Raw genomic sequence first — 7,882 nt, forward strand, 5'->3', positions numbered from 1 at the left:
TGATATGACTGACAGAGGCTCCTAGTTGCCTTTGGAATCTTAGATTTCCATCTCTTTTATTGTTACTATCACCAATTTGAGCTCTACACATGACCCCTGAGAACAAGGACTACAATTCTCAATTTCCCTTACATCCATTTGTGGCCATCATACCAATGATTGGCAACCAAGTTTGGCTATAAACATGTAATAAGAGATATGTAAAATTTCTGAAATGTGTCCTTGAAGTTAGCAAACACCACTCTGTTTCTTCCTTTCCTTCATTCTACTACTTTGAATATAGTTAATATTGAGATTTTTTTATACCATAAATATGGGAAAACTCCTAGTGTTGACAGAACAATAAGATAGAACAATTCTGGATTCATAAATGGCTTCATGCCAAAATCATAAAAAACAAACAAACAAACAGATGATTTTGTAAAATTTTTATTTGAAACTGATGAATTACACAGATGAGTTGATAAACATGTAGTACATTAGGACAACATAATAAACTTTATCAAACACTCAACGAGTAAGTGAACATAAACTAGCTTTAGGTACACAAGGAAGATTTACAAATTTAACTGCATTCCAGGTCACAAAGTCCTTAATGAAATTCAAATAATAAGCAACATGCACATCACAGTCTCTGACCATGTTGTAAATAAATCAAATATAACATTTAAAGATTATTTAGTTCTAAAATTTATTAGTAAATACCTCATGGTTTGAAAAATTCTAATGAAATGATAGAATATTTATAGTTGAATATCAATGAAAACACTGTGTAAAGGAACATTAAAGAAAGAATTAAAAGTCAGAAATGTGCAGAAAATAATATAACAAATTTATTCGTTATTAAAAATGTTAATATTTTGTCATTTTCTTTCTTTTTTTAATTTGAAAGCAAAGATCATACAAGTAAAGTTGGAGTTTTCCTTTTCCTACTCACCAATCTCATACTTTCCTGGAAGTATCTTCTCTCATGAATGTAGCATATATCTTACAGTATTAATTAGGGTTTTCCAGAGAAACAGAGCCAATAAGATTATCTCTCTATCTATCATCTATCTGTCTGTCTACCTATCTATCTATCTATCTATCTATCTATCTATCTATCTATAGATATATAGAAAAGTTGATTGTTGATTGATTGACTGATTACAAGGATTTGGCTCATAAAATTATGGAAGCTGGCAAGCCTCAAAATCTGCATAGTAAGTCAGCAAGCTGGAGATCCAGAAATGTTGACGGTTTAGTTCTGGATAGAAGGTAAGCAAGCTCAAAGATCCAGGAAGATCTGATGTTTCAATTGGAATCTGAAATTAGGACAAAAGCTGATGTTCATCATATAGATTCTCTCTTACTTGTAGGGTCAACTTTTTTGTTCTAGTCAGACCTTCAGCTGATTAGATGAGACCCACCAACATGAGGGTGAGCAATTTGCTTTACTCATTCAATCAATCTAACTGTTACTGCCATCCAAAAACATCCTCACTGAAATACCCAGAAAAATGTTTCACTGAATATCAGAGTACCCCATGGCCCAGTCAAGATGATGTATTAAACTGACCATCCCACCCACCAATTATTTTCTTTTTACTTTTATTTGTATATGTATTAATAAACAATACATTGTTGTTTTCTATATTTTTAAAAACTATAAAAATGTTATGCTCTATATATAATTCTGCAACTAGCATTTCACTCAAAATTACATTTTGATTACTATCCTTATTGATACATTTAGATCAAGTTCAAGTTCATTATGTCAGGTAATACACTAATAAAATAACCATAATTTATTTATCTATTCTTCAACTTTTCACTTTTACAATTTGTATCTTTCTACAAGTCTCCTGGTATGCAAGTACAAGAGTTTATCTAGGGTACCCACCTATGAGCAAAATATCTGGTTTGTAGAATATGCATAATTTCAACTTTATGTGATAATAACAAACCACTATCCAAACTGATTGCATCAATTTGTACTCTCACCAGAGTATATATGAGTCAATCTTTCCCTATATTTCAACCATTTGGTCTTATCAGACTTTTTAATATTTTTGCTAAGATGGCAGATGAATCTAATTGATTTTTAACATCAATTTCCACAATTACTCAGGTAATAAATATATGTCTTGTTTTCTTACTTTTAGTATCTAATCTCACTTCAAATTTTGAGGAAATCAAGATAAGTAAAGGACAGGATTTACCTTCCACTACAGAATTTGATGGTGGGAGATGGGAGCATATGTTTCCATTTCTAGTTCTGTGACAGCTAAAAGTTTAAGAACTTTATTTAGGCTGGACAGTTGGATGTTCTCATAACTTTTAACAGAGGTTAGATTGAATTTAGAGTATAGAAGTGTTCTACAGCAGTGATGCTAGCAGTAATGTCATCAAGTTTTCTTCCATTAGTCGTGACCTATGGAGACAGTTCCTGTGATAAGATTCTGGCTATGGGTATGTTCCCCCTGCGTTCTGGTCCTCAGTATGCTAGTCATTGATTCTGTGAGCCATACAATAGTTTTTGACTATTTTTCGGCATAAACTACCAGAGATTTTAATATGTTGTTTAAAATCAGACTCTATAGACTCTATTATTTTTCATTAATCCATGTGTCTGTCTGTTTCTGTGCCAATATCATGTCAAAATAGAAAACAAATATTCAGTTGAACAGAATAGAAATCCCAGAAATAGTTCCCCATAAACATAGTTCACTGATTTTTGACAAAGAATAAAGTTGGAGCAAAGATAGTCTCTTCAAAAAATAGTGCTAGAATAGACATCCACATGCAAAAAAAAAAAAATGAATCTAGACAGCCTTTACACATTTCACAAAAATTGTGCTTGCCCCATGAAACAACAATAAGCTGAACATATAAAACTTAAGAAAAAACATCTAAACTGCAAACCAGCATATCTGAGAGTGGGATCTGCACATAAGAGCTACCACAGGTCAGAATCCCCATTGTCCGATGGTGGACTGAGAGAAATAAAAAAGCTGCCTCTCGCAGTCACTGGAGCTCCCTGTAGGAGGAGGAGGAGGGGAGAATCTTCAATAATTTTCCTGAACAGCCCTGCCTAAGAGTGCGCCATGCACCCAGTGGCAGGGCCCAGTCACCAGGGCAGGAAGGAGAGAAGTGAGACGGCAAAGAAACAATAGCTAATTTTTATCGGCTGCAGTTGAAAAACGAAGACTGAGCCACAGTCCCCAGCTCCCAAACCAGAGGGCCACACCCCCGTATCGTCCAAGATCAAACACCAGGGATCCCCAGGGGAATCTGAGCAAACCCTACTGAAACTGTTGCTAACACTGACAGGGACTGAGAGTGAGGGTAGCAAGCATGATTAAATATCTACAAGAAAATAAAAAAAGACATTATTAAGGCTTTGTATAAAGCAGGAATCCAAGAGACTTAGACACCACCTACTGGAAACCAAAAGAAAAGTGTCATCTTTGAAGCAGGCTGAAGAGAAAACTTTATATAAAGAATCTTCTTCCTGGAAAAAAAAAAGGAGAATACACTTCCATTAATGTCCAGGTGGAGAAATAATCCACTAAACACCATGGACAACTAAGGTGACAAGGTATCTCAGAAAGAAAGAGAAAAATCTCCAGAAAATAACCTTACAAACATAGAAATATGCAACTTAAATGACAGAGAATTCAGAATGGTACTTCTGAAAAAAAACTCAGTGAGTTACAAAATGAGTCATAGCAACAATTTCAGGGGAAAAAACAAACAAACAAAAAACAAAAAACAAAAAACAAAAAAACAGCTAGATGAGTAGAGCAAGGAGATTGAATCCTTCAAAAAGAACAGAATAGATCTTCTGGAGATAAAAGCCACACTACAAGAGTATAAAAAGAAAAAAAAAATAGAAACCTTGGGAAATAGAGTTGACAAAATGAAGGAAAGGAGCAGTTATATCGAAGACAGAAATCTAGAAATAAAGCAGAAGGAAGAAGAGAGAAATTAAAGAATGAAAAATAATGAAAGAGAAATACGAGAAATAGCTGATATCATCAGGAGAGGAAACAAGAATAATGGACATTCTTGAAGGCAAGGACAAGGAGCAAGGATTAGAAAGCATTTTTAGACAAATAGCTAATGGAAATTTCCCAAATCTAAGGAATGAACTGGAGCTTGGAATTAAAGAAGTCAACAGAACACTCAATTATCTCAACCCAAAAAGGCCTTCCCCAAGAGACAATGTATTAAAATTATCAAAAATCAATGACAAAGACAGATTATTCAGGGCAGCCAGGGAGAAGAAAACAGTAAATTGTAAAGGAAAACCCAATAGATTATCATCGGACTTCTTGGCGCAAACTTTACAAGCCAGAAAGAATGGAATCAAACATTTAAACTATTAAATGAAAGGAACTACCAGCTTAGAATAATGTATCCAGCTAAGCTCTCCTTTATATATGAAGGAGAAATTAACACCTTTCCAGACATAAAAAAATTGAGGGAATTTTCCATTATAAAGCCTGCACTATAAGAAATACTGAAAGAGGTCAGCTCACCTAAAACAAAATGACAAAAAAAAAAAAGCTTAATTCAGAGTAAGGTGACTATCTGGTAAATAAAAGTAGAGGAGTGCAACCCTTACTAAAAACAGAGCATTATGAGTTTACACAATAATGAGAGAATTTCTATAGCAAGATAGTAATGAACATTAAGCATGTATAGGGACATATAGAGACAATAATGACTGAAAAGGGGAGGATTCAAAGATCAAAATTTGCAAAGGGGAATGGAGATAAAGCACACACAAAAGAGAATGTACAACTGTATATATGCAACTATCCTTTTCATATTTGTAATTATAACAACACAAAAAATTCAGAACTGAACTATATAACATAAAATAAGGAAGACCGGAGGGAAAATCCATTATGCCAACCAAAATAAAGAAAACAGAAACACAAGGACAAGGAAGCAATGGAAACACTGAGCTACCAGAAAACAAAAGATAAAAATTTCTATAAAACCTCATCTTTCAATAATCACCCTAAACGTAAATGGACTGAACTTAACAATAAAAAGGAACAGAGTTGCAGATTGGATCAACAAACAAAACCCAACCATATTCTGCCTCCAGGAGACACATGTCAGCTCCAAATAAAATTAAACACTCAAAGTGAAAGAGTGGACAATGATATTCCAACCACATGGCATTCAGAGAAAAGAGGGAATAGTGATTCTTATATCAGATGAAATAGACTTCAAAATAAAAAAGGTAAAGAAAAATACTGAGGGACACTTCATAATGATAAAGAGAAGATATAACACATATTAATATTTATGCTCCTAATTAGGGAGCCCCGAGATATGTAAAGAAATTACTAATAGAACTAAAGGGAGAAACAGATCAAAACACTATCATAGTAGGGGACCTAAATACCTCACTGTCGGAAATGGACAGATCATCCAAACAAATATCAATAAGGAAGTAATGTCCTTAAGTGACACTTTAGACCAACTGGACGTAATTGACATTTACAGAGCCTTCTGTCCCCAAAGAGCTGCTTATACATTCTTCTTTAGTGTACATGGTACATTCTCAAGAATTGACCACATACTGGAACACAGAGATAGCCTCAACAAATATAAGAGGGATGAAACCACACCAATCATATTCCCTGATTATAATGCTTTGAAATTTGAGATCAACTGCAAAAATAAATCAGGAAGAACCACAAACACATGGAGATTAAATAACATGCCACTAAAGAATAACTGGGTCAGAGAAGAAATAAAAAGAGAGATCAAGAAATGCATAGAAACAATTGGTAATGAGTGTACAACATACCAAAACTTTTGTGACACAACAAAAGCAGTCATAAGAGGAAAGTTAATTTCATTACTGGCCTATCTCCAAAAACAAGAATGAGCCCAAATAAACGATCTAATGCTTCATCTTAAAAAAAAAAAAAAAAATCTAGAAAAAGAAGAACAAATGAACCTAAAGTCAGCAAAGGAAAGAAATAATCAAAATTAAAGCAGAATAAATGAAATTGAAAGCAAAGAAACAATAAAAAAGTAAATGCAACAAAGAGCTGGTTGTTTGAAAACGTTAATAAAATGATAAACCCCTGGTTAAACTAACTCTAAAGGAAAAAAGAGAAAGGACACAAATAAACAAAATCAGGGATGACAGAGGGGAAATTATGACTGACATAGCAGAAATGCAGAGGATCATTCAAGAATACTATGAAAAAGTATGTAACACCAAATTTAATAACCTAGAAGAAATAGACCAGTACTTAGAAAAATACAATCTTCCTAGACTGAATCAAGAAGAACTAGAAAATCTAAATAGACCGATCTGCAGTAAGAAAATTGAAACAATGATCAAAAACCTCCCAAGGAGTAAAAGCCCAAGACTAGATGGCTTCACCAGTGAATTCTACCAAATATTCAAAGGAGATTCAATATCTATTCTCCTCAAACTCTTCCCAATAATCGAAGAGGAAGCAATACTTCCCAACTCATTTTATGAGGCCAGTATTACTCTGATACCAAAACATGGTGAGGATAACACAAAAAAGAAAACTAAAGACCAATATCTCTCATGAACATGATGCAAAAATCCTAAATAAGATACCAGCGAACCAAATATAGCAACGTATTAAAAAGATTATACACCATTACCAATTGATCTTCATCCCAGGGACATAGGGATGGTTCAACATACCCAAATTGATTAATGCGATACACCACATAAACAAATTGAAATATCAGAATCATATGATCATATCAATAGATGCAGAAAAAGCCTTCAACAAGATACAGCATCCATTTATGATCAAAACACTTCATATAATCAATATAGAAGGAAAGTACCTTAACATAATAAAGCTCATCTATGACATATCCTCAGCCAACATTATACATATTGCTGAAAGCTAAAAATCTCCCCTCTGTGATCAGGAACAAGGCGAGGCTCTCCACTATCGCTACTGTTATTCAATATAACATTGGAGGTCCTAGCAAGTGCAATCAGACAAGAGAAAGAGATAAAATGCATCCAAATTTGAAATGAAGAAGTTAAACTGTTACTATATGTGGATGACATGATTTTCTATATAGAAAACTCTAAAGACTCCACACAAACACTACTAGAAACAATAAGCAAATACAGTAAATTTTCTGGATATAACATCAACGTTAAAAACTTCTTAGCATCCCTATAATCTAACAATGAAATGTCAGAAAAAGAAGTGGAAAAAATAATTCTTTTTGCAATTGCAACAAAAAATAATAATATACATAAGAATAAATTCAACGAAACATGTGAAGGACCTATACAATGAAAACTAAAAGACCTCATTAAAGGAAATCGAAGAAGATACAAAGAAATGGAAAAATATTTCGTGTTCTTTCATTGGAAGTATCAACATAGTTTAAATTACCATATGACTTAAAGCATTATAGAGATTTAATGCAATTCCCATCAAAAACTCAATGGAATTTTTTAAAGGAATAGAACAAAAAAATATCGGATTTGTATGGAAGCACAAAAGACCTCGAATTGCCAAAGCCACCCTGAGAAAAAAGAATAAGGCTGGAGGCATCACTCTGTCCAACTTCAAATTATACTATAAAATGACAGTAATTAAAATGCCATGGGATTGGCAGAGAAACAGATACACGGACCAGTGGAAAAGAAATGAGAGTCTAGAAGTAAATCCATATTTATATGGACAAATAATATTTGACAAAAAAGCCAAAAACATACAGTGGAGAAAGGAAATCCTCTTCAATAAATGGTCCTGGGAAAACTGGAAGGCCACCTGCAAAAGAATGAAACTAGATTGTTGTTTATCAGCACATACCAAAATGAAATCAAAAAGGATTAAGTACCTGAATATGAGATCTG

Source organism: Pteropus medius, unplaced genomic scaffold, assembly GCF_902729225.1.
Source record: "Pteropus medius unplaced genomic scaffold, Ma_sr-lr_union100, whole genome shotgun sequence".
Classification (NCBI taxonomy): Eukaryota; Metazoa; Chordata; class Mammalia; order Chiroptera; family Pteropodidae; genus Pteropus; species Pteropus medius.